The sequence below is a fragment of the Bos taurus genome, chromosome 1, assembly GCF_002263795.3.
Source record: "Bos taurus isolate L1 Dominette 01449 registration number 42190680 breed Hereford chromosome 1, ARS-UCD2.0, whole genome shotgun sequence".
In the NCBI taxonomy this organism is placed as follows: Eukaryota; Metazoa; Chordata; class Mammalia; order Artiodactyla; family Bovidae; genus Bos; species Bos taurus.
The window spans coordinates 79,116,550-79,143,635 of NC_037328.1; the positions used below are offsets into that span (position 1 = coordinate 79,116,550).

The 27,086-nt window shown below is 44.5% G+C and overlaps 1 protein-coding gene across 10 annotated transcripts in view; it reads right to left on the reverse strand.

Moving 5' to 3' along the window:
- LPP (LIM domain containing preferred translocation partner in lipoma) overlaps positions 1–27,086 on the reverse strand; it is a 757,855-nt gene that overhangs the window by 680,378 nt on the left and 50,391 nt on the right. For 8 of the 10 annotated variants that reach the window (XM_005201494.5, XM_015471873.3, XM_059884788.1 and 5 more), the window contains one exon: positions 7,609–7,725. The gene's annotated coding sequence lies outside the window, so the exon portion shown is untranslated. Of the gene's footprint in view, positions 1–7,608; positions 7,726–19,582; positions 19,671–27,086 lie in introns of those variants that run through there. The other 2 variants (XM_010801230.4, NM_001192591.2) reach the window with 2 other exon arrangements.

The window sequence follows — 27,086 nt, forward strand, 5'->3', positions numbered from 1 at the left end:
CTCTGATACTCTATCAGTGCTCCTTGGAGTGGGGATAGGGAGCTTGCTGTTGTATTAATACAGATAAAGAAAGGGTTTCCTGATAGGAGGCAGAAGCTTCAGAGAAGGCTTGGAGGAAGAGGTGCATTTGAGCAGACCTGTAGGAACCAGTAAGCTCTATTTGCCTTTAGCCAAAAAAAATTCAGGATTGGAAAAGCATTTCTTATAGCAAGCACAGCATAAGCAAAGGAATGGGGAGGACTATGGTGGGATGAGAGGAGGCTATGGGCTTCTGAGAGAGTTGGAGCCAAAACAGAGGCCACAAAGAGCAGTGGGGGAGGAGAACAAAGATGAAGACAAGACAAGACAAGAAGAGTCAACCAGAGTCTTTGTGGAGTTTTCAATGCTGATTTTTTTTTAATTGACTTAAAGGTCTTAAGACTTACAAATAGAAAAACAGAGAAAGGATTAGAGGAAAAGTAAAAGAATCCATCTCCATTCTCAATGGGAAAAAAAAAAAGCCTTGCCCTAAACTGTATTACAGGAACACTTTCATTATGTAAAAGCCTATTTTGTTTTCATGTCATTCTTAGATTACATCATAGAGTGGCTGCAGCCGTCTCGTACCGTATTATGAATAAATCACCAGCTTAATCATAGAATGAGCCAGGGCCCTAGATTTAAAAGGAAAATATTAGATCATTTTTAATAACTGATATAACTCAAGCCAGTCGCCATTGAAGCAGGGGGAGGTGATGTCATCCTAAAGAAGTCCAAAGAGGAACTAGAGAGGGTCAGCCCTGGGCAGGTCCCAGAGAAGCTTCCATTTACAAAGGAAGAGGTGGCTGATGGCAGCTGAGTGGGATGCGTTCTCTGGACTGAACGATCTTGTCATGAAAACCAACAATGACTTCTCAATAGACCATCCTCATGAAACACAATGTACAAATAGCTTGTTCCCAAAACGACTATATTTCCAAAGACCAGAAAACATGAACATATTATGATGTCTGTATTTATGTCTTGGGAGCCATTGAGCAAAATTATAAATATTAAGGCTTTTAGTTATTCAGAAAAAGAGATGAAAGCTGGGGTGACATATGCAAATGCCACAGGTCTGACGTAAGCCAAGGGGACAGTACAAAGTAAGGACACTGAGACAATGGCCTGATAGAGAAAAGAACTAGAGTGGTTTCTAGCCGTCACAAACTATTAAGGAGATTGGAAATGAACATTTACTGTGCACCAACTATGCACTAAATATCATACACAATTGGCACTTTAAATACACATGCTGCTTTGTGAGCCCAGAAGAATCTAAAAGGTAGGTGCTACTAGCACTATTATTTTCAGATATGGAAAGTAGTGTGAAAATGATTAAATGATGTAAGTAAGATTATGCAACTAATACATGAGAGTCTCCTTACTCCAAATTCCACTTTACCTAACTGTCCCACTGTAAATGCTTTTGAACTGTGGTATTGGAGAAGACTCTTGAGAGTCCCTTGGACTGCAAGGAGGTCCAACCAGTCCATCCTAAAGGAGATCAGTCCTGGGTGTTCATTGGAAGGACTGATGCTAAAGCCGAAACGCCAATACTTTGGACACCTCACGCGAAGAATTGACTCATCGGAAGAGACCCTGATGCTGGGAGGGATTGGGGGCAGGAGGAGAAGGGGACGACAGAGAATGAGATGGCTGGATGGCATCACCGACTCGATGGACATGAGTTTGGGTGAACTCCGGGAGTTGGTGATGGACAGGGAGGCCTCGCGTGCTGCGATTCATGGGGTTGCAGAGTCAGACACGACTGAGTGAACTGAACTGAAACTATTTCCTATTATGGACTTGCAATGAAAATTAAACAATTGATAAGAAACACTTTGAAAGTACCAAAAGTATTTAAAAAATATTGAAAGCCAAACGGGATCATGGACTGGGGAAAAGCACTGGCACTCTGGCCAGTGACAGTCTCAATGACTACAGATGGCCTTCCATATTTTGGCTGCAGGGCTACTAATGAGCTTGACCAGCATTTTAATCTCCCACTTCTATTAATTTTTTAGGAATGCTAAGGTGGGCTCTAAGGGAACCTGTCAACTTCTATGAAATTTACTGCCGCGCTTGATTTTATAAAAAGACTATTTTGGTGAGGGGAGGAGACAGATGATCTGGAAAAGGGTTTTCTGCCAGACAGAAAGTATTGGCTGAGGTTTTCTGTCTGATCCTGTCAGTCTCACAGCAATGCTGTGTATCGGTTCACTGTTCTTAATACAAATGTTATTCATAACGGCAGAGACACACTGTCTAACCCAAGTAATACTGATTTATGCAACTTTTCAGGACATGGCATGACTCAACAAGAGACGCAGACCCTGAAATTTACCTAAAGGGACAACAGCCTCCAAATTTTGACCTATTTTCCCCAATTTCTTTCTGAAACAGGACAGAGGGTGCAAAAAGCAGAGAAAGCACACCTAAACGTTGTATGGACTGATTTGGAGCAGAGACTGTGTGAAGAGGTGGAGGGCACATACTGGGCCAGAGTCAGAGGTGCCTTGGACGTCCCTCCCATGGCTACCCCTGGCTCCATGGCCTTGGAAGAGACATCTCTGGGTCTTGGCATCTCATCTGCACAGCAAAGAGCTCAATCAAGAACTTGCAAACATTTCCACCAAAGTAGCACCAACTGCTAAAGAGGGCAAAGATGCAGAGGCATAGGAGCAGGGCATTAATTAAAAACTTGTGTTCTTCCTCTGAAAAGTCACGCCAGTTTTGCATTCTGTGCAATTATATATCGACGCTTAGATTCAGATTTTAAATGGAGTTCTCTTCCAAAACAACCTTCAAATAAAATTGATCTACAGAGGTGCACTGAGTATATGCACCTTAGCACATGCCATGTAGGCTTGGGTGTCTGTTACAGGCAGCCCCCTAGGAGACCCCTTGTAACTGCACCTCCTGCTCTTCAGACCCCTTTGCAGTCCCTCCTCTTGACCGTGGGCTGGATGTAGTGATTTGTTTCTAGTAAGGAGAATGAAGCAGAGGAAATTGTGTGTCACTTCCAGGACTGGGTAACAAAAAGGCTGTGACAGATCGGAAGGATTCTGTCTTGCTCACCTGCTTTAAGGGAAGCCAGTTGCCATGTTGGGAACTGCCTATGGGAAGAGAAAGGAACTGAGGCTCCCAAGCCAACAACCCACAGGGAACTGGATCCTGCCAATGATGTGACTGAGTGTGGTGGTGGGTCTTCCCAGGCAGAGCCTTCAGATGAGACTGCAACCTCAGGGCAGACCTGGAGGCACCCATCTAAGCTGTTCCCAGATTCCTGACTCACAGAAACTGTGAGATAATCAATGTTTCTTGTTCTAAAGTGCTAAATTTGGGGTAATTTGTTAAGTAGCAATAGATAAGGAAGATAGCACCCCAATCTGAGAGGTCCAGTTGTGGATTATTTTAAAACCTCTTACCAATGCCACCATTTTTCTTGAGGCTAGGCAACAGAGCAGAAGAGATCTGCTATCAGAAACTATTGAAAGGCACCCCTGTCCCCTGGAAAGTAGAGATGCTTGCTAGCTTGGGAACATACACCTGGCATGCTCTGATCACCCAAAGATGACCATGGAAATAATATCAGTGCAGCTCAAAATCAACATGATGCATTTGACAACAGTAGACTGGTGAAAAATGAAGCAGAGACTGAAGCACATGTGGAAGGTGACAGACTGCTTACCTACCCAGCCATTCTCTTCTATCAGCCACACCACCCTCAGGCCCTATCCAGACCTAGTGATCCAGATGACAGCTCCATGGTTCACTGAGAAGTTCTGAAGACAGATCTCCTCCTTCTGGAAACCTTCCCCAGTGCTCCCAGTTCTTTCCATTCCCCCATCCTTTCATCTAAGCCCCTTGAAAGCTGAGTCTTTAACTTATGTACCTTGATTTCCCAAGCACCTATCATAAGACTGGAAACATATCTGGTGATCAATAAACGTGTGTTGTAAATCTTTCTAATGTGTATTTTACTTTTATGTATGTCTTTCTCTCCAACTAGATTATGAGCTTCTCAAGGTTAGGACTATGACTAATTTACTGTGATGTCCTAAATACCCTGAGTTTCACTGATTTCCACACAAGCACTGGGATCAGGGTACAGAGCAAACATATGCTCTATGAACCAGGAGTAAATATTTGGCAGCAGTCTACCCAGGCAGGACTCATGGGGCCTCCATCCATTGGCCATCAGACCCTACTACAACACAGTAGCCCACTGAGAGAGAACATGAGAACCCCTGACATACTAGGGCTCTGCCCAAGATAGAGTAAAAGTGTATCCACTGTGCTGAGGTCAGGAAATAGAAGAATGAGGAATTAGGAGGAAGGAAGCAAGACAGAGAGAGAGAAAACTTCCACCTTCTTTCACAGATAGCAAATACCTCTGACAACACATTCCTGGGTTACAGAACCACAGAACCTCAGGAGGTTGGACAAGTCCCTGCTCAGACTCAACAAATCCTTTTGTAACTTTTGAAGCAGTAACATGAAAGTTGGCTATGCAGATGTTCACATATGCCAGAAACCACTTCACCAACCGACTGGAGGGAGCCAAGACCTTCACCTCTGACGGAAGTGACCAATCCTTTGCTTCCGGCAGAGACTAATACCTGATTCTCCTGAGGACCAAAAAGGAAATATTAAAACTGAGAGCCCTTAGCTACCATCATCAACTGTATGCTAGTATCAACAGAGGGAAATAATTTCCTTCCTGACTCCCACTGGGTAAGTCATGCCTAGAGCAGAAGGTGTGATTATCTAATCAAACAAAGCAAGTCCCAAACGGGCAGACTGTAGCTTCTAGGGGATGTTTCAAAGCATTGAGACTTCCTCAGTCTTCAAATCTACCTCCTTTCATCTCCCACTGCCTACAGCAAAAACAAATACAAAAAGTAACCATGATACACAACTTCATCTCAAGCTCAACCATCGTCAATGAGCCAGGTCCCAGATCTAGCTGCTTTCCAAGACTGGGGACAAATTACTGCCTGTCCAGTCCTGGGGATGCTGGGGGTGCAGAGCTGGAAGGAAGGACACACATTGAGCATATATATGATGCACCAGGAAGAGTACAGGGGCCTGCACATTACATTGCATTATGTTTCTTTATATTTAAGATCAGTATTTTTCTTTATCGTCACTATCTTATTTTTCTTTATATTCTTTGTATTTAAACAAAAGAAGAAAGCAACTGTAATGACCCATCATGTAAGGCTCACACTTTACAGTTTCCCAAACAGGTTGGCATCTATCAACAAACATGCTCTAAGCAAACATGAGAGGTGAGCAGGAAATGATTATTATTTCTAAATCTCCAATCAGGGAAATGAAGGTGGAGGGATATTGTTTTCTAGGGTTGCACATCTAATAACTGACAGGCCTTCTGCTACCCCACCCCACCATACTCACTGTATTCACAGACTTCTTAGGCCATACTGGTCCCAAAAGCCTATTTCTGTCCAGTGGTTTGTTTCATTCTCATAAAAGCATGCAGTTCAGCCTCATCTGTGCTAGAATTCCTAAAGCTTTCCAACAGAGAACTGGCCAGTGCCTGAACACCCTCAGGAAAAGGGACAGTAACTACCTCTAGATTTAGTCTTTCTATCCATGAAAATGCACCGTGCACCTACCAGATGCCGGAGATCCCACTAGCCTCGGGCTACACACATGGGCAGGAGATACTGTCCCTCTTCTGACCATGTTTTATATTCTTAAAGGCCACTGTTATTTGTGCTCTGCATCCTGCGTTTTCTGGATCCATTCCAGTAAGAGTGGGACATCATTTCCAGTCCTCTCAGCACCATGGTGTGAAGAGGCCAGTTGGCCAGTGTCTCTTTCAGAGGAGGAGGCAAGGACTAAAGTCCACCAGCCTAGGAGAGTTCTGACAGGAGGGTAAAATAAGGTCCGTGGTCACCTGCAAACGTTAGTCCTCTCTCTGCATCCTAACAGCACCCAGATATTCTCTTGAGGGACCGCCTCTTCTCCAGCATTTAGCGGCCATGAGTTTCCGGGTGACAGCGGGCAGCCAGTTCCCAACCGTGAGGGGAGACAGCCTGTGGATGAAGCTCACACACACACAAGACGGCAGAGCAGGGAGCGTGTCAGAGAGGCAGAGCCCGGGCCTGCCACACTGAGCTTGAGGCCACCCGCCCTCGAGACTTGCCGGCTTCCGCCCGTCAGCCACCCACACTGCCCTCTCTGCACCACCGTCTGAGGCTGCATCAGTGTTCTTGAGGACAAAAACCACTGTTGGCTCATAATTAGCTTATGGACAACAGACCCTGCTGAGCTTCTTCCAACTCGCTCCTGGTAACGCACTCTCTCCCATTCTGCCATGACACACTAGAACTTTTGTTTGAACCCAAGTACAAGGCTTCATATTCATCACAACTGAATTTGAAGCACTGGAAAAACTCAGGCGCGGGAGCAGAGAATCAAGATTTACATCTGATGCTCAGAGTGTCTGCCTGGGGAGAAACATTCCAGACCATGTTTGAAATGTTATAGACTGAAATGAACGTTGAAGAGTCCAAGCAGCAGTTTCCAGCCTTTCACCTTATGTAGATCCACAGGCGCAAAGAAAGCCAGCCGGGTGTTCTTTTAAGACACACTGATTAAGAAAAGAGTGACAAAACCTATAAACTCAGCCTCACTTTTAAATGGAGTTAGGTTTTACTGATCACAACAGAATCCTCTCCCTTTTGAAAAACTAAGCCATAAACATGGCAAGACACACTATTTATTCAGTAAAAAAGCCAGAGGTGAGGCGTTTAGGGACTGGCCCTGGGAATGAGAGTACAGATTTAGAATTCTAGATAGAAGTCTTGCCCACAATCCCTCAGCTGTTTTTCTCAGATTCTTCTATAGCTCAGGATATCCCATATCATCGATTCTTTTCTAGAATATGTTCTACCTGCTATAAACACAGAGGAATTCCAAAGTACAAGGGAAAGTTTACCTTACCTGCTCACCATTCCCGTTTAATCTGAGGATTAAAACTCAGATCCCCGTGGAGATGCTGCAGGCCCTTTAGGACAGGTACACACCCTTGTCTAAGGAAATTTAGCCTTTCTCACCACAAAGGGTTGATGTGAAAATACAAAATCACAGAAGAAGCACCCTGCACAGGGGTGAGCAACAGCCACTTAAAACTACTACTTCCTTTCCTCACATACACCCATAACACTGTTCACTGACTCTTTCTCGTCGTTCAATTTCAAGAATGCTCCCCTCCACACCAAAGGAGAAAGAAGGAAGCAGTGCAGTTATTGGCCACCCAAAATCGTAATGACTCCAGATTTTCTTCCAGTTTCTCTTCCTGCCACCTTCCAAAGGCTGAGTCCTGCCTTAGCTTTGCCGTCCATTTTATTAGCATTATTATATCTTGCCATTCGTTGTCCTTCATCAATAAAATCAACTCAAGAAAAAAAAGGAAGAATATTTTTGTTCTTCTTAGTTCTTCCATCCTAGTTACCAGTGCCCATGATTTAAATGGAAACTGATTTTAAAATTTCATTAAAATATGCATATTGATTATAAAAGGAAAAAGTTCTCTTTTTTTTGCACAGAACTCACCAGCTGAGGAAAAATATCTTCCCTCCGACAAATACCCTGTAGAGCAACAGCAAAAGCACTGAACTGGAATCAGGTGACTGGATTCCGTCCTCCGTTCTGTTTCCGCAATGATCTCACCTGTAGAAATGGGACAAGGAGGTTAACTATGAATCTCTAGGATCTTACTAGCTGTAGAACTTCCCCAAGCTTATGAGCTTGCTGGGTAAACCATACTGGAAATTACACCAGGCTTGAAACCCACAAATGTAGTGGCTGATCTCTGTATCTCCTAAGCCATCAGTCAGCTCCTGGCACTTCTGTTTCATTAATATGTCTCAGAATGATGAAGAAAGAGAATGCTGGTACCCCAGTGTTCATACCTCAGCTTTGGGGGGAAGTGGGAGATAGCTTCATCATAATATCAAAAGTGAAAGAGAGAGATCAATTAGATACATTTTAGGCAAGAAAAAATTAACAGTGAAACCTGAACTACAGTAAATAAAAAGAGGAAAAAAATATGAATTTGGAGACAAATTTCTAACTATAGGATCCAGTGGCTGCTGTGAACCTTAGTTTCATTGCCTAAAAAATGACAGTCAATGGGCAGTAGAGGGCTGGACAATCTTGACGCTTCCTGGTAAGTCCTCGCTACTTTATTTCATTAAGAACTAGTACTACTTTATCAAGAATCCTGCAATATATATTCCAACAGACAAGTGTTCTAGGGGAGCAGATTGTTATAAAATGTAGATTCAGGGGAAATCCGCATACCAGGAAAACGACTACTCCCATTTTCACTGTTGTCATTTTAAACATTATTGACCCAATCACACAATCATTTTGTGAATATGATCTCATTCAATCTTCAAATACCTATACAAGCTCGAAGTTGAAAGGGACCTTAAAAATGACCCACTTCAACCCTTCCAACTTAACAGGAGGAGAAACTGGGGACCAGAGCGGGGAGGTGGCCACCCAAAAGCACAGTGAGAGGTAGGCAGCCCAAGGCTCCACTTTGGGTCCTGCTCCCCTGGAGTGATTTACGGCCACTTTAACAGAAGAAATGACTGACATTCACTGGCCAGAGAGACCTGCCCTCAGCCACACAATCAGCTTTGAAGGATAACCAGGACTTACACACCCAGACCTCAGAACATTTGTTTAAAGCTCTTGCATACAGCCCGATAGCAAAAAAAAAAAAAAAAACTAAGTTGAGAAAATGGAGGATCATCAAGGTAAGTCCAGCAAAGCAATGCATTTCCTGAGAACTAGTGGTCTTCATGGGCACTGGAATCGTCAAAGCCACTGAGGGACGGAGAACTAGGAGGCCAACACTGGCCCTGTGGGCAGTGCAATCTCAGAAAAACAAAAAGATCCCAACTCCAAGCCCCAGGAAACCTAAGCCTCTCCTTGCAGAGGGAGACATCAATCAGAACAATTTCTACAACAGCAGCAAAGGGCAGCTGACGTCCCCAGATTTTCAAACTTTGCTGAAAGGTAAATCTCTCCACCATGGCCCTGGGGCAATGTCTCAGGCATTGGCTACCTTCTCTCCAAGCACAAATGAATGTGGCCCCCCTTTTCCATAGTCAACCTCTCTTTCAATAATTTTTTTCTTCCTTTCCATAAAGAGAACAAGCAGTTTCGCAAAAGAACCGCTGTGAAATGATTGAAGTTCTTCTGCAAACAAACCATTAGCAGAGTTCAAATGCAATTTAAATTACCAGTTGTTAAAGTGCTCCTCAATTTCTTCCTAAGTTTCCAAGGAGAATTACATACTATACACAATTTAATTGGTTGTTTTCTATTTTTTAACATCCATTTACCCCCCGATTTTATATTTCAGAAGTGTCTATAAAAGCATCCCTTTAAAAAATTATACATTGTGGAATAGATTAAACCTAAAGATTGAAAAGTATCAGAGAAAACAGCTGCAGGATTACGCAGCTCAGCAGAAATTGATGGTTTTGACACCACAAGACATGCAGAGTTTCAAAATCTTAAGAATCACCTGATGGTGTTCTCACTGTTTACAGACGAAGACTCTGAAGCCCCAGAGGAGGAAGGCTTGGCCCAACTTTTCTCACTGGTCAGTGACAGATTCCAGGTGAGAACTCCCTACTTACCAGACCAGTGCTGTCACTTCCCACCACCATATGTTGAAGGAGATGATGGGAAATGCTCAACAAATTTAATTTCCACCTGTAAATTTTTTTCTTAAAGAAAATATGAAGTCATCTTCAAATACACTCCTGACCTCAAAAGTGGAGCTGGCCCATGGCAAGTATCTTCCCAAAAGGGAAAAATAGAAGTAAACCCTGACGAATGAATCAAAGGAGCTTCAAGTGAGCAGATTCCTGGCAGGAAAAGTCAAGACCCTCTTCTAGATTCACTAAATAAGTTATAGGACACCAAGACTGCAAAATTCCACTGCTTTATCTGGCCCAGAACTTGTGGAATGAGAGGATAAAGGCAGATCTTATCACATCTGTAAATGGAAAGGATTTTAGAGCCCATCACAAGGACAAGGCAAACTTCAAGGCTTTGATATTGAACATGTGTAAAGTATTCAACCTCCCTGAGCTCAAGCTTTCCTGTCTGCAAAATGGGTCTAATACACCTACCCATCAAGGTGTACGCGACCATTTCTTGGGATTCCATACCAGCATGCAAAGCACAGAGTCTGCACAGAGTACGCCTTAACCAATGTTCATCCTCATCTTCCAAGGTCTGTCTACAACTTCTCAAAGCCTATGATTCTGTGGTTCTAATTTACTAGAACTACAACTGAGTCTAAGCCATGTATGCTTCCTAAGTCTGTTAGATGCTGTGTGTTCCATGACTATAAATTCATTTACTTTGTCATCCAAAAATAAAACACATACCTGAAAACATAAATATCCAAACGTTTTCCACCAAAAGCAAACTCTTTGGAACAGTTTTGAAGACTGCCTTCAAATTCAGTTGATGAGCCAGACAGTAGTAAAAACCTCAGTTTAACGCCCAAGATCTCATTTAAACTGTCCATCAGCCCTATAAGAAAGATTTCCTATTGTCCACTGAGGAAACTAAGGGTCAAGAAGTCAGGCAACTGTCCAAGATTTGGGGGCTAGTAATGGTAAAGCTGGAATTTGACCTCAAGTCTTCAAAAGTCAAGCTCCACGACCTGGGTTTTATTATTTTGCAGTTAAAACCATACTATGGACAGCTATTCTGCTAGAAGCAAAAATATACCTGGGAAAAATAAACCGCTATGTTCACATTTTAAGGAGCTTTGGGATAAAAAATAAAGTCTGAACTTTTACACTGAAAAGTGTTCACCTTAAAAGCAAGTAGATCTTTCTTGAATGCCACCTCGCTGTTGTTATTATTTTTCAATTGAAGTAGAGTTGATTTACAATGTTGTGTTAATTTCTGCTGTACAGCAAAGTAATTTAGATATATACCTACATATATATGTGTGTGTATTCTTTTTCATATTCTTTTCCAGTATGTTTTATCACAGGATATTAAATATAGTTCCCTATGCAGTAGAACTTTCTTGCTTATCCATTCTCTATACAATAGTTTGCATTGCTAATTCCAAGTTTCCAATCCATCCCTCCTCCACCTCCCCTTCCTCTGGGCAACCACAAGTCTGTTGTCTACATCCCTGAGTCTGTTTCTGTTTAGTAGATAAGTTCATCTGTGTCATATTTTAGATTCCACATACAAGTGATATCCTAAGATAGCTTTCTCTTTCTGATTTACTTCACTTAGTATAATAATCTTTAGGTCCACCCACGTTGCTGCAAATGGCATTATTTCATTCCTTTTCGTGGCTGAGTAGTATTCTATTGTATTTATATATACATCATCTTCTTTATTCACTCGTCCGTTCCTGGACATTTAGATTGTTACTATGTCATGGCTATCACACATAGTGCCTCTGTGAACACAGGAGTGCATGTAACTTTTAGAATTATATTTTTGTCCAAACACACACCCACAAAATTATACTTTTGTCCAAACATGATTTCTGGATCATATGGAAAAAAGGGAACCCTCCTACATTTTGGTGCAAATGTAAATTGGAAAGCCATGATGGAAAACAGTATGGAGGTTCCTCAGAAAACCAAAAACAGACTTGCCATATGATCTTGCTGCTATGTTCTTACATGAAATAAAAAGTCCAGAGCCCTAAGTTCAGAGCGCTAAGAAGACATCTGCCAGCTATGTGGGAAGCAGGCCAGAGAAAGGTTAAGAGTGAGCTGATACCAGAGTGACTCAAAAACAGAATTCAAATGTCTGGGCTCATGATGAAACAAATCGCAGGTAATCCTAGTATGAGCTTCTGAACACACACCCCCACCCCAGCTCCCGGCGCAACCGTGAACTGCCACGATGTCAGACGCCCTGCGCTCAGAGATGCACAAAGCAGACTTTCACTAGCACCTCCTGCCCTGGAGGCACTGTGTATGGGCCCTGCAGAGGTGGGCGCTGAGCTGGACCTGCCTTGAGCTCTCAAAGGGGTTACAGAGGACACACTCCCCCACAACAAGATGGGAGAAGAGTGTGCAAAATACCAGTACATGCGGGTGTCCTTTGGAAGGTCAGGAAGAGCCCTGCTGAAGATGACTTTAAACTGAGCCTGAGCACACAAGAGGATTTCCACGTATGAGGAGGTGGGAAATCAGCCCAGGGAACACGATGTGCTAAGGCCTTGAGGGAGGAGCTCAGGGTGTTCTCGGGGAAAGTGACTAATCTGGGGAGGCCAGTGGCAGAAAACACGGAGGGAAGTGGTGGGACATGAGGCTGGAAAGGAATGTTGTGGCCAGAACATGGAAGACCTTATGTGTCAGGCTCTTGATGCTCATGGCTATTGCATTTTGAAAAATGACACAAGAGAAAGTGAAATGGTAGAGCTATTGGAGCCGAATCCCCTCCATGGTCAGCTTCCAGACATAGCACAGCTAGGAGGGTCTGAAGGAAAGTTTCCTGGGGCGGGACCACTTCTCTGCGGCCCCACTCAGAGACATCAGAGGAGTGGGTGGCCCTTAGTGTTGCCCCAAACCCACACCTCCATCGACCCTTTCTTCTAGTCCAGAATGCTCACCCACGGACGACCCGGAAAAGAAATCAAGTCTCATGCTCCAAACAGGATTTCCACTCTGCCTTCAGGGAAATGACAAAGCTATCCAATTTGATGAATCAGAAGAACATAGGCTAAACACAGGCTCAAGCCTCTTTCTTGTCACTCAAGAAGCAGGAGCCAGAAGTCTATGCAGCATGTACTGTGTGTGCAAGAAGCACCACGTCATAGAGCTCCTGGACAGTCCTGGGACCACATTACTGGGGCCTACATATGAGCCTGAACTGACACTACTGGGATGTTACATGGAATCCTTTCCCTTAAAGGGGATTTTGTGGCAGGTCCCATAAGGCAAAGGCACAGGCAAGGTGTAATTCCCTTCCTGCCCTTAAATAGCTCCCAGTCTAGAAAGACTACATGATGGTGGGTGCCATAGCAGAGGCACAGATAACAATACAAATCCTCCAAACAACACTGTAGGTTGCCGTGATTACTTGTACAGACTTGACAGATGAGCAAACTTACCAGCTTAACTGGCCTAACAGATCACACAGCTAGGAAGCATCACAGCAAGATTCAAATCCAGATCCCATGCTCATAAGTATCACATGGTTATACTTTATTGCCTCAGAGCCCACTGTGTTGTGAGTCAGCAAAACAGAGAACAAAGAGACCAGTTCTGGGGAACTGTGGACGGCGGGAAGTGGGCAGTGACCAGAGGTTACTTCACTCAGAAGGTGAAGTATCCACTCAGAAAGGGGGTATGTGTGCAGAAGTTTATAGGAGGAACAGAAGTCCTAGGGATGACGATGGGAGAGGTCATCTCAAGCAAAAGGAACAGCATGAGTTATGGCAGAAGGTGACTAAATGAGAGACTGGGAGAATGATGGGTGTTCACACTGAACAGGTACTGCTGTCTGATTATGGGTACCTGGGGTAGAAGTTTTCACTTAAATGCCAAAAATACTAGGGAAATGTTATGAATAACAAAATAAGTGAATTTAAAGCCGGGAAGCATACAGCCGAGTATACAAGAAAAACAATAAATGTTTCAAAGCAGGACTGTCGTGTGGTCTCAGCTTTCCTTGGGATTCTGCGCTTCAGTGCTAAGGCCATGCATTAACCTTTCAAGACCTGAGCCAGGGTCAGGAATAATGGGCCTTCAGGTCCTTTCAGGTCAATGTATAGAAGGACACCAGACCCTCTGGAAGTTAGGACTTCTATACCTATCTCATGGATTCTGACCTTTTAGAGAAGAGCTTCTACAACCACTAAATGAATTTCAAGCCCTCACTGGAATAAAGTAACCCCAGCCCAAGCCTCAGTTGGTAAAAAGAGCATGGAAAACAGGAAAGAAGATACAGAATCAAAAAATCTTACACCTGATGTTTCGATTCTCCACTAATAACTATGGAATCCTGAGCAAGTCACTTCTTTTTAACAAAGGCACATTCTCATTCATAAAATGGAAATGACCATACTTATTAATACATAGGTAGTGAGCATCAACAAGGGATCTATGAGATTAAATATAAGGACACGTGTTTCTACATGTGCGGTGCCATGTTAAGAAGAGGTGCTCCCCTGAAAACCACCACATTGATAGGAATAGTACAAAAACTGCCCAATTCTCCTGGTGAAGTATCTAAATCTGGACTTGTCAACAATTTTCCCCCATAGAAAATCGAGCTGTATTCCCCAGGCAAGTCATTACATCTTTTTGTGCCAAATTGTTTTCATCTTTTAAATGACCCAGTAATCCCACTTTGGGCAATATACATAAGGGAATAATCCAAGAGGAAAAAAGAACGCAGTTTGTTCAGAGATGTTATTCATAGTGCTATTTCTAGCTCTTTATATATCCCTCTATTATAGCACTTATCTCACTGTGCTGTAATTATCCACTCCCAAACGCCTCCAAATTATCTCTGAATCCATCCCCAGCACCTAGGACAATGCCTGGCATACAGTAAGAACTCAATAAATGTGTGGTGACTAAATGAATGGTCAATAGGAGAGAAATTTTCAAAGAAACTGAAGTGAGCAAAAACAAAACATTGTTTGTAAGAGATGTTGTTAAAAAAAAAGTTTACCAAAAAAAAAAAAAATTTAAAGCCCTGACAACTATAAACTGCAAACTATTTGAAGAGGACTTTGTGAAGCTTCAGGAGTGAATCTCAGATGAGTCTGTCTATGATCTCTGAGCATCTCCAGGCTTAGGCAGAGTGCAGTATTAAATTGCCATGAGACATGTACTAAGTCATTTCGGCCTAGTGCATTCCCTGTGACTCAGCCTCTATCACCCAACTTCTCTGAGGCCAGTTTCTCCACTGAAAACTGGAGTATTCACAGGAAAGCCCAGCCCATTAAAAGGAATTACAGGAAAGAGGCAAGGGCCAGCAAGTGTGAATTCAAACTCAAATAAAAGAAAAGGGCTGGGGGTGCCCATGGACGAGGGTCCCCAAGGCAAAGTAGGGCTTTGAAGCACCAGGTCTTCCGGGCCGCCACCAAGCCTTCTAAATCCATCTGACAGGGCGGCTGAAGGCTCTTCACCACAGAGTTTATGCGAGGCAGTAGTCTCTACAAGAACAGAGCACACATCAAAGGGAAACACTATGTTAAATATGGCCCATAAAGTCAGCATCACTCTGGATGTTCTCTATTCTTGATGGGAAAGAATGCTTTATACAAATACCCAGACAGAGCAAAGGAAGCAGCATGTCCTGCCGGGCTCACTGTGGAGCTCGCTGTGCTGTGGAGCTCCCGCAGCCCTCAGCCAGGAAGTCAGAGGCAGGAAGCCACTGCCCTCCAGTCCTTGGCCAGAAGCTCCAGGCTAGACATCAAAGCAGAGAGTACTCAGAACCTCCTAGTCCAAACCAGCTGCCAGGCTGTGAACCCCTACTGTGCCTCCATGGAAGTCTCTCAGATTCCTGCCACTTGAACCTGACATTTCTCTGGAGGAGACTGGTCTTGACATCCTGGAGATGATCTCTCGGAAGCATGTCCTGAGCAAATCTGCTCGCTTCTCTCTGGTCCCACTCGGACCCCCCTAATCACTGTGACCCTGGGCTGTTGCTTGCTTCTACTCCTGGCAATGCACTTCCCCCACGGCAGCTAGAGTGACGCTGGTAAATGTAACTCCGATGCCTTCCAGCACTCGACTCAGGTCCAAGCCCTTCTTGAGCTCACTGACACATCCCAGCCCCTGCCTCGCCCTCATCCCATGCTTCCCCCACTGCAGCCCACCCTCCTGGCATACTGGGCTCCTCTGTTCTTCAAATACAAACTCATTCCCACTCCACGGACCTGGTATTGGCCCTGCCCTCTCCCCCTTGACTTGCCCATGGCTGGCTCCCCGGCATTCAGAGCTCAACTTAAACATCATCCCCTCCTCCACTCCCTCATAGGCAGGGCATCCTCCGTGAACCCTCCTCAGCATTACTTATCACTCTCTGCTGTTTACATGTTCATCTATCATCCGCCTCCTCCACATATCTCTCTAGAATGTAAGTTCCAAGGGATCTTTGTTTTGTGTCTTTTTCTTCATTCAAACCCAGTACTGGATCCATGCCCAGAACAGTATGAGGCACATAAGTGGGAACCCAATAAAGATTTAATACAATTTGATGAATGTAGATGAATGCATGCCACAGATGACAGAAACCTTAAAGGCTGCTTAAAGGCAGTAGGCGAGTACTGTGGCTAACATCCTGGATTACCGATGCTGGCACTTAGGAGATATAGGAGTCTAGGTGAACTTTCCCACTTCTCTAGCCCTTATTTTTCTCAAGTAAAAAGGGCACACCAGCACCTGCCTTGTGGGAGTACTGGGAGAACAAAAGGAGATAAACCATGTGGAATGCCTTGAGCAGAAGAAACCTTTGCTGTCATCAACTGCAGCCCCATCTTCCAGGAAGGAAAATTGAGATTCAGAAAGGTGCATGCATCTTTGCCCAAGTTAGACACTGAATCAGCAGCAGAGTCAGGTGAGAAGATCCCACCTTTAGTGTCTTTCCATAAAATTAACAAAAATATCTGACAACATGTCACTCATTTATATATTCTGCCTTGTTCCAGAAAGAATCTGAACTACCTGACAAAAGATGTACATAGCTCATGATTTTTTTTTTAAGTAAGAAAACTGGGAAGGGAGATGGGGAAATAAAGTGAAGGAAAAGGACAAGGGTTACAAAAGATAAGGGCCATACGTCTCATACCATTTGCTAGATGTAGGCTTCACATGTGGCTCTGAGTTACCCAGAGGCCAATATAAACCAGAGGAAAATATCTGTGTACATATGGTCCCTGGAAATACTTGGTTACTGAAATGTCACAACACTATGTGAGAAGGTATTGCCATCCAGGAGAGAATCACCCTGGTTTTTCATACTCTTGCCATCTGAATTCCACTAACTGCTTCCTCCTGGGTCACATGCACTCTGAAGCCACATGACCTGGGTTCAAATCCCAGCTCCACTACTGCCTGAGTGATGCTGGGCAACTTACTTATTAAAGCCTCAAAGTCTCAGGTTCTTCCACTATAAAACTGAGATAAGAAATAACACCTACATGGATAAATGAAATGTGCTGTATATATACAACTTATTTTACTATTCAGCCATAAAAAGGAAGGACATTATGACACATGCTACAATATGAATGAATCCTGAAGACATTATGCTGCGTGAAATAAGCCAGTCACAAAAGGACAAATACTGTAGGATTCCACTTCTGCAAAGATATCTAGAGAAGTCAAATCCACGGAGACAAAGAACAGAAGGATGGTTGTCAGGAGCTGGGGGAGGGGAGAATGAAAAGTAAATGTTTAATGGATACAAAGTTTCAGTCCACAAGATAAAAAGCATTCTGGAGACTGATTGACCAACATAAGACTGTACTGAACACTACTGAGCTGTACACTCAAAAATGGTCAAGACAGTAAAAACGGTTATGTGTATTCAACCAAAATCAAAAACAATTAAAAATTGAGCCAACTCAATCACTTGGCTGTACAGTAGAAATTAACACAACATCGTAAAACAACTATACTTCAATGAGATAAAATTTTAAAAAAAAATAAATACATACCAAAAAATAGTACCTACTCACAGGTAGCTATTGTGGAGAATCAGTGTAGGTCAGGTGCTCAGCCTGGTGCTCGGCACTCAGGGAGCAGTCAGTGCACCTCAGTTCTCCCTGTTTGTAGGGATAGTATTCCCATTGGTACTATCAACCCTAACCTCTCAGTGCCCATCGACCACGTCACAAAGGGAAAACATCCCAAGCCATCAGGCTTCAAGGTGGCTTCCTCCCACCTGGTGAACAGAGCCTACAAACCAGGCCCATGTACAAGTGGGAAGGAGGAAACAGGGTGCCTGCGTGTCCCTGGGAGTCCCAGGCCAGTCCCCACCTCCCCAGTGCTTCAGAGAAGCTTAGAGAACTGCTTCCCCTCCCTTTCTCACTCACCACACAGACTCAGGTCTCGAGCACTTTCTCCTCTCTATTATGATCTGCCACCTAATGCCATCGACATCAAAGTGCTTCTCCAAAACACATCTCGAACATCTTTTCTGCGTTAGAGGAGGGTCCCCAAGCTGATCAGAAACTAATCTGACTGCAAAGAGTTACTCTTTATGGCTCTGTAGCATCTGGGGGACTGTAACAGGGTGGTGCCCTCTTGGTCTCTGTCAAATGCTGCTGTCACATCAAAGAAAGCTAAAGAAGTTTGTGTGTATGTGTGTGTGTGTCTAAAATCTATTGAAAGTCAGCACTCACCTGTGGTGGGGAATTACACTCCAAAATTCTTACAGCTTTAAGAATACTGGTAGAGGCTAAAATGGAAAGCCCTGATCAGTTTCTTTCAAGGCCCGTGCAGAATTTCAGTGCCACAGAAGAAATAGAAATAAAGGCGTTCGCTATTCAGTTCCTCCTCTTGGACAAGCTATCATCCTCTTTCAGGAAAAAGAGAATCAGGCAACAAAGCAGATCAGAAGGAAGCAGCTCACATTCAAACCATATTCACATGACTGAAAGCAGAGAAAGGTAAGTAGAAATCAAAGAAGGAAAAAAAAGTGAACTTTTTAAAACCAACTAAGACAGGGCTCTAAGTCTATGTAACATAATTAAAAGAGATCTGACCTGGGAGAACTTGGTTCCAGTTGTCAGTTTCTCACAAATGAAATCAGTAAGTGTGGGCACCTCTGGCATGTTGAGTTCTAATTTCCTTATCTGCAAAATGGGCATCTTCTCCGCCTCTGCCTAAGGGACAGCTTCAGTGCAGTGGAAGAAGAACAGAGAGTGAAAAGATGTGTATTCTAATCTCCCTAACCAGCCATGTACTTGGGAGGCAGGTGAGCCCCTGGGCCTCCCCTGCCCACCATCACCCTGTAAAATGAAACAGATCAATAAAATCGTGCCTAAGATGCCTTCCAGCTCTGACAGTCCATCACATTTACACAGTGTCCCGCACACCAGGCATCTGCTGCAGACTGGACGGCATGCCAGTGCTCTACAGCAACCTTTTGCGTACTCTTAAGTCCAACCATAGCTCTGCTTTTTCAAGATAAAATTAGCCCTCCCCAAAGGTTAACAAACATCCCCTCTGGCCTGTTGCTCTAGTCCCAACTGTCGGACAATGACAGCACTCCCAAATTATCCTTCTCCCCAGCTTAACCTAGGCCTCAGGTAGAAGGTACAGCTGTCTAATTTTTAATATATGAATAGAATTTCTCCTTAGTCGGAGTGCATCTCTAGATCCCACTGTGAGAAGTACTCCCCTGGGGAAGCACCCGTCCACTCCCCAAATGAAAGCAGCCACATTCCCAGCCGCGTCCCATCACCGCCCAAGCCAGCCAGCCCTCGGACTCTGAGCCCTGGGTCTGCGGGCACAGATGCCACTGGCTCTGGCAGTACTGATGTACTCACGCGCCGTCAGGCCCCACAGGCAGCCGGCCCTCCACTGGCACTCACTCTGTCTCACACACCCTGAGTCCCACTGCAAGGAGGTGGTCCCCAGGCCCGAGGGGAAGGGCTGAAACACTCTCTCCTTGGCTCCCAGAACAAGGGTCAAAGGAATGGAGGGGGAGGGGGAGGGGGGAGGGGGCGACTTTGTTTCTGGAAACAAGAATTCAAATCCTGCTTCTCCTAAACCCTGAGTCACCTCCTTCCCTTCCAATAGATCAGTGTGGTGGGTAAACATTTCCATATATGGAGAAGCAGCCTGGAGGATGTCAGAAAAATCACCCTTCTCGCCTCTGGCACTTGAAGAACATGCCCCACTAAAGACAGAATTCCTTACTGGGAGTGAATGATTAACCCCCAAAGAAGTAGTCTTAGCTGTTCCATAGGCTCTCCTATTACAGGAAAAAGGCTCTCCTGCCAGGACAGGGAAGTGGCTGGGTTGAAAGGCTTTAAGTTCATCTCAGGAATGGGGCCACCTAGAATACAAGTACATTTATCAAGTTAACTTATTAATTTGTGTGAAGGGCAGTTGTTCGGCAGGGGTCGGGGAGGTTTGCATCTGAAGAGATCATCAAAAACCCAGCTTGCAGCTCTTTTGATGGCAGGTGAGTCCCCAAACAACCCTTACACCCCAATTCCTAACTCCCTTGGGCTGCGAGTCTTCTTGGGAACTTAGTTTTGCATGAGTTCTTCATAGAAAAAAGACACCAGGCAAGAAGACACAGGAAAAAAACTAGACTTCCAGGAGAACACCGGGGGAGAGGGACATAAGGGTGACATGCCCAATTTAATTGGTAAGAGTAATTGGTTTGTAAGAGTAATTCCAATCCAAGGTCCTGAAAAGTATCTGATGACTAAATTGGGCCAGTGAAGTCAATTAGGGATGAATCTGATCTGAAATGACTCCAGACTGAATTAGGAGAAAAGAAAGAGAGATGAGATGCTGGGGAAATGGCACTATGGGGAAGTTGGTGTCTGCTCAGAGAAGGAATCCATGTCTTGGCTTCCCAGAGGTTCTACTCCTTAGCATGATCTTGCCCTACTGTTGGCTGTAAAGACTTTCTGTAAGTCAGATGAGCCATTGTTCAGAATTATCACCCACTTACTGGCTTTTGGGCCTTCAGTATGAGGCTGCTTGTACTCATATCCAGGCAACCATCAAGCAATAAACAGCACTGGCCAGGGAACGAGAGGACCCAAGCCTCACACCCAGATCAGTCACTCCTTCCCACTTTGCACAAATTCATTCTCCTGCACTATATATTCTCTCACCTACAAGCTGAATAGACATCCCCAAATTGTCCAACTATGTCAGATCTAAAAGCAGCTTCTACTAGCCTATCGAAATAATCCTGATGTTTATTTTGATTACTTGCTTTCTATTTTTGCAAGCATGCCCAAGTACCTGAAAAATGGCAAATATTTCTTATTTTTTGCATATTTAATGAATGAACACAAACATAAGTGATAAGTAAACGAGGTAAGGCAACAGGATCGGAAAACCTGCCACATGTCAGAACCAGAACTTAGCATAGAATTCTTGCCACTGCAATACTCCCAGGAGGGCCCAGAAGTAGGCCTGAAGAGGGTAAGGAGATGTCCCTCACTTGTAACTGAGACTAAACCAACCATTAGACTTGGTGGTTCTGCAGAAAGACTGTCATCTTTTCAGGAGCTCAGAGTTCCTGCCAATATCCCAACAGGAACATTTCAGCAGAGGAAAGAGATATCCCATGGAAAATATTTATAGCTGCCCAAGAATGGCCTGAGAACTCTGAAAACCAGGGAGCAAGGAGGCAGCCACCAGGATAGGAATGAAAATCAGAATGAAAGGTCTGTAACTACCCTCCATTCTTCCAGTAGCATTTGGAGATGGGTTTCCATATTCACAAAGCAACCCTTCATTCTTTAATGTAGATGTGTCTTTCTTCCTCTTGACCCCTGAGAACCACTGGCTCTGGGATCTTAGGTGAAGAAAAGACCATAAAGGCCACTGAGCCCAGTGTCTCTCCTATTCATTGAGCCCTCTCAAGGCATCCCTGAGGTCTCCAGTGAGGTGGAGATCGGTATCTTCTGCAGCTATAAATTCCATCTTTCCAGCAGAAAGTTCTTCTTTATATGGAAATAAACATGGTTCCCAGGACTTCAAACTCTGGCTCCTTATTCTGCCTCTTAGAACCATACAAACAACCTGTGTCTCTGTCTGTCTCATAGGCTTGGAATTTTTGTAATTGAATATGGACTTAGAAATAAAGTTATCCAAGATCTCACTCTTCAATCCCCTGGGCTGCCTCCTGACCATATCACACCACTAACTCCTAAAGTATTTGTTGCCAACTTGAGAGCCATCTTTTCTGGGTTTTTCCAATAAGTGTTAATGCGAAGCAGCCCATTCTGCACGAGAAAAGAGAGAAAACAGACTTTGAGGTCAGTTCCTCATCCACCTCAACGCCATCAGCCACACCACATTTCCACCCTTTGTGGACGAAGCTCAGGAATGCAGATCCTGTCCCCAGCTCCCCGCTCCTGCTCTCCAGTCTGGCCGACCTAAAACTGTCTCCAGGATACAGGACTGTTCCAAGGAACACTGAGAGCAAGCTCTGTAAGAAAAGAGGACCTTGCCAACACCAGCGCTCTCAGGATAACAAAGCGGCCTGCAGGCAGGGCACCAGGGCCAATGTGCTGATCACAGGGCTGGGAGCTCGTGATCCCTGACAACCGCCAACACCATTTTAGACCTCAGTGTCCTTACACAATAGGGGGAAAAATGCTCTTTTCTGCCACTGTTCTGACGTGGCACTCTTTGAATTCAAGGTACTTGTGATAATGATGCCTCACATTATCACATGCTTTACTGTTTAGTAAGTGCTTTTCCAGACAGTCTCATTTCATCATTACTGACAACTATCCCTGGAGGGTTATACCCATTGTAGTGATACGAAAAGTGAGGCTAAGTAAGATGTAAGTATACTCCAAAGATCACACCAACAGCAAGTAGTGAAAAGGATGTTGATTTGAATCGGACTATTTATAATTACTGTTCTAAATTCTTCTACATACAAAATGTATGACTTCTGGCCAACTGCTTAACTTTTCTAAACCTCAGTTTACAGGCTGAAAATTAGAGATGAAAATAGCCCCTCTGTCTACCACTCAGGGCAGTAATAAGAATCAAATGAGATAATGTGAGCAAAACCCTCTGGAAAATGCGTACACGTTACCAAAGTGTAGAGGATTATTGTGATTACTTGTCAATGACTGTGCATTCCACTATAAACACAAAAAAGCACTGAGGTCATTCTCAAGACAAAGACACAGCAAGGCTCTGGGAATTGAAGGGAAATGATTCGATGTCCTTTCAGGGTTCTGTCTATACACTACTCACTCATGCAGTTGAAACTCAGCAGCAACTGTCAGATTTTCAACCGCCACATCACAAACATCTACAGGACAACTCAAGACCAACTCGCCCCTTTTGGCTACAAGCAAATGATAGAGATGGGCACTAGGAAGACCCCAAGCCCCATTCAGAGCCTCAGTTCCGAAAACGTGACCTGTGATGTTTTCCTTGGAGAAGTTGTTACAAACACAGGCTCCAGTCTCTCCTCAACAAGACCATGGGGAAATAAACGTATGGTACGGAGCTATTTACCAGACAGCACTAAGGAAGCTCCCAAGCATGAATTAATCAAGAGTACAGGATATTTCAAGTTGCAGATTCCAAAAGAAATCTCCAGCCCATTAAACCTCTGGCCCAGTTCACAGAGGCTCAGCCCGGTATGCTGGCAGCCCAGGCTGCAGAGAAGCCCATTTCCATTCCAGAGGTCCCGCTGCAGGTAACCGGGGCCAGAGGGCATGCAAGAGGCTCTGAGAGGACAGGTGGGGTCTGGCTACCTTCAGGCCTTCCCCAAAGTCATCAGGATTCTATTCCATTCCTGCAAAGATCCAAGTCATGCACATCATTTATGGAGGGCCCAGATCATCCCCAGAAATCCATTCCCAAGGCTGATGCACACACAGCTCAATAATTGTTTTCTGGATTTGCATTTTATCATCTGCTTCTTTGTGATTAATGTTGGAGGAAGGCACTCGGTTAATTTGTTGCATAGATGTGTGATTCCCACCCTGAGCATGTGCCTGCATCTTCAGGGATGCTACAAAAAGGGACTCTGAGATGCAGACAAGTTCAAGGAGCTCACAAGCATGGAAGAGAAAGGCTAACCATAATACTGGACAAGAGACTTAAGAACGGTCCCCCTCGATGGGAGGGACAGATATCTGGGCCAGCTACTAAAAGCGGGTAGGACAGGAAAAGGGGGAGGCCAGAGATGTACCTCCTTGATAAGCAGCTCTACATTTTTACCAGTGAGACAGGCAATACCTGGTATAGCAGGGAAGAAAGAGACCAAATTAGAAAACCTCGAAGATAATCTATTTAGGATCTCTGTTCTCAGAAGCAAGGTATTTAAATTTTCCTAAGCCTCAGTCTTCTCATCTATAAAATAGGAAAGAATATTTTTACCCACCTAATAAGGTTTTTATGAGAATTAACACCTAAGTGGCTTAGCAGAGTACAACAATAAATACTATGTTATGATCACTACATCTATAAATATATGTGTGTCCACAGATTTAAAAAAAACAAGTAGCACTGCATCCAGGGCAAAAAAGATGTTCAACAAGTGGCAGAAGTCCATCTCTTTCCTTCCTTGCTCTCATGAACATCTCCACCTACACAAACAATATGATGACAACAAAGGGCTAAAGGGAGGAACATATTTCCTGTCCCGAATTCCCTACACCTCATCTTTGAAAATATTACATCTTGTCTCTGGGAACTTTGAAACCCACGGCCATCTCAGGCCTCCAAGGATGTCAACCAAGATATTCAGGTTGGAAAAGGTGAGTTTGGGAAACCACTGACCCAGATCACTGGCATAGGACAAAGCATCAGACTTGGCATCCTAGCACCTGGCTTCCATACCGACCAGCTGGGTGACCTGAGAAATCCCATCTACTCTCTGAGCCTCAAGTTCCTTATTTGTAAAGTAAGGATGAGAACAATCCCACCTTCTACCTCCTCATGATGCTATATAGAACCAGGGAGTTAATGCGTGTGAAAACTCTTGACAGGTTCACAGCTCTAAATTTATACAACTATTATCATTTTTATTATAACCTAAAATAAAAAGCTGAGCCACTGAAAAAAATAACTTAGAATGCCCCCCAAACTTGAGAATCATCCCACCTTGAGGTCCCTGCTCCAACTACAAAATTCCCTATCTCTCTCCTGAGTTTTGCCCCAGGTTCCCTGAACATTCTGAAGGTGCTGCCAAGTAAACCCCCAATTTCATCATGACTTTCCCAGGTGACCCCTCACCAGTGCTCTGAACTGCACAAAAAATAATGTCCAGTTTCCCTCAGGACAGCACTCAGGGCCTCCTGCATGGGGCCCCAACCCATCTTTCCAATCACATCTCCCATGATATTGTCATTGAGGATACCACGCAAGAGTATGCTCCCAGTTCCTCCCAACTCTAAGATTTAGCCATGCTTCCCTCTAGACCTGTGCCTGCAAATCTAAGTGCAAGCTCTCTTGACTGTAACATGGGGAAAAGGAGCCCTGGGAGTGTTCTGTGATCCGGGTGTAGGCAGCAGTGTCTTCACTGCCCCATCCTTTCTCTTAAAGATGGTCCCACCAATTACAGGTCCATAACATCCACATTACAGAAATATTTCTGTATTTCTTCACAGTCAACAAAGCTTTTCACATGCTGCACCTTTTTAAACACTTAATGTAAGATATGACCATGACACCCATTTTATTAACCAGGAACCTGAGAGTCCAGAATATAGTCAATAGCTAAGCTGATAACCAAGCACAGGTTAGCACCAGAGTCCAGACACACTACACTCTCCCGCAGGAGATGAATGCAATTGAAACCCTGCTATAAAAAAGTGCCGACCTCCCAGCCAGCTCACTGCATGGCCCTGGGAACATGGCTTTCCTTCTTGGAGCCACAAAATGAGGGCTCTGAGGTCATCCCACATATCTGCACACCCCTTTCTCTTTCCCTTTCATCAGATTTCAGAAATGCAGCCTTAGAGGGGAATTAACAAGGGTAACCTCTTATGTCTTTGGTCAGTTCCATCCCAAGCTTTCCCTCCCAAACTCCCACGCCCATCCCACAAGAAGGAACAGGGACTGACCCCAGTGTCAATAAGCCACCAGGACTCTACAGGACGGCTCAGGGAGCGCCGTGTGGTAGCATCACCACACAGACAGCAGGCTGCTCCCGAAAACAACTGCAGTCATGGTCACAGTGTGTGAACCTTGTCAGCAGATTGCTGGCTTGATTGGCGATTTTTAATAAGCTCAAGATGCACAAGCATTAATGCGGACTGCGCAGTATGCATCTTACATGGCCTGTAGGCTTCACGAGGGAGGGCAATGGAAGAATCCCTCTCCTTCAAGATTCTGAAGACTCTAGCTTCTCTCTTTAGCATGGGCAACTACAACTGCTGCCTGACCACAGCACTCGCGTCTGGATCCACATCCAGACTTCTGGGTACCATGCCGCCATCGCTGTGTGTTTTCCTAAAGCTCAAATGCTGACTGCCAGGCTCTCCTAGGACCACAGGAACCTAGATCTGGCAAAACTCAAGGGGCAACCGGTCCAACTCCTGTGCACAACTTGTACGGTACATTTGTTCATTCAAAAGCATCACTGCTGTTGCTGCTGCTGCTAAGTCGCTTCAGTCGTGTCCGACTCTGTGCGACCCCATAGACGGCAGCCCACCAGGCTCCCCCGTCCCTGGGATTCTCCGGTATCTCTTTAATCCACAGCAATAAGATGAAGCTAGGTTTCTGCTCTTGAGAACCCTGCACCAATAGCTTCGATGGTTTCTAAATGGCCACAGAATAAGTCCAAGTGCCTTATCTAATACCTCAAGCTTCTCAATAACTCAGATTCAATCTTCTCTTTCCACCACAAACTCCCTCCCAATGCCACTCAGCACATATTCTTTGCCTTATTCGGACTGAATTCTTAGCTTCTGTTGCCTATGCTTCACCTGCTACCCTTTTCCAAGCCAATATCAAATAAAGATAACCTACACATCCTTCAAAGCCTACTGGTAGTTCTCAGCTGGAACAAGATCAATCTTTAAAGAAAGGCCGTCATTTCCAGTGTCTCATGGGTTACCGAATATCTCTGGGTCTGATCACTAAAGGACAATGGTGGTCTGGCCTCCAGCACTGACATGACAGAAAACACTGCACCATGTCCACAAAGCCCCTAACGTGATGCACCGCCCCCGTCAGCCTGCATGAAACCGCCCTTGCTTCTCAGTCCAGCCAGAAGTCTCTCTCCTCTGGCTGCTCAGCCTGCTATCTAGGACATGGATCGTGGCCTTCCTTGTACTGTTCTCACTATGCACTTGACAAATTTTCTTTCCAGGGAGGGCT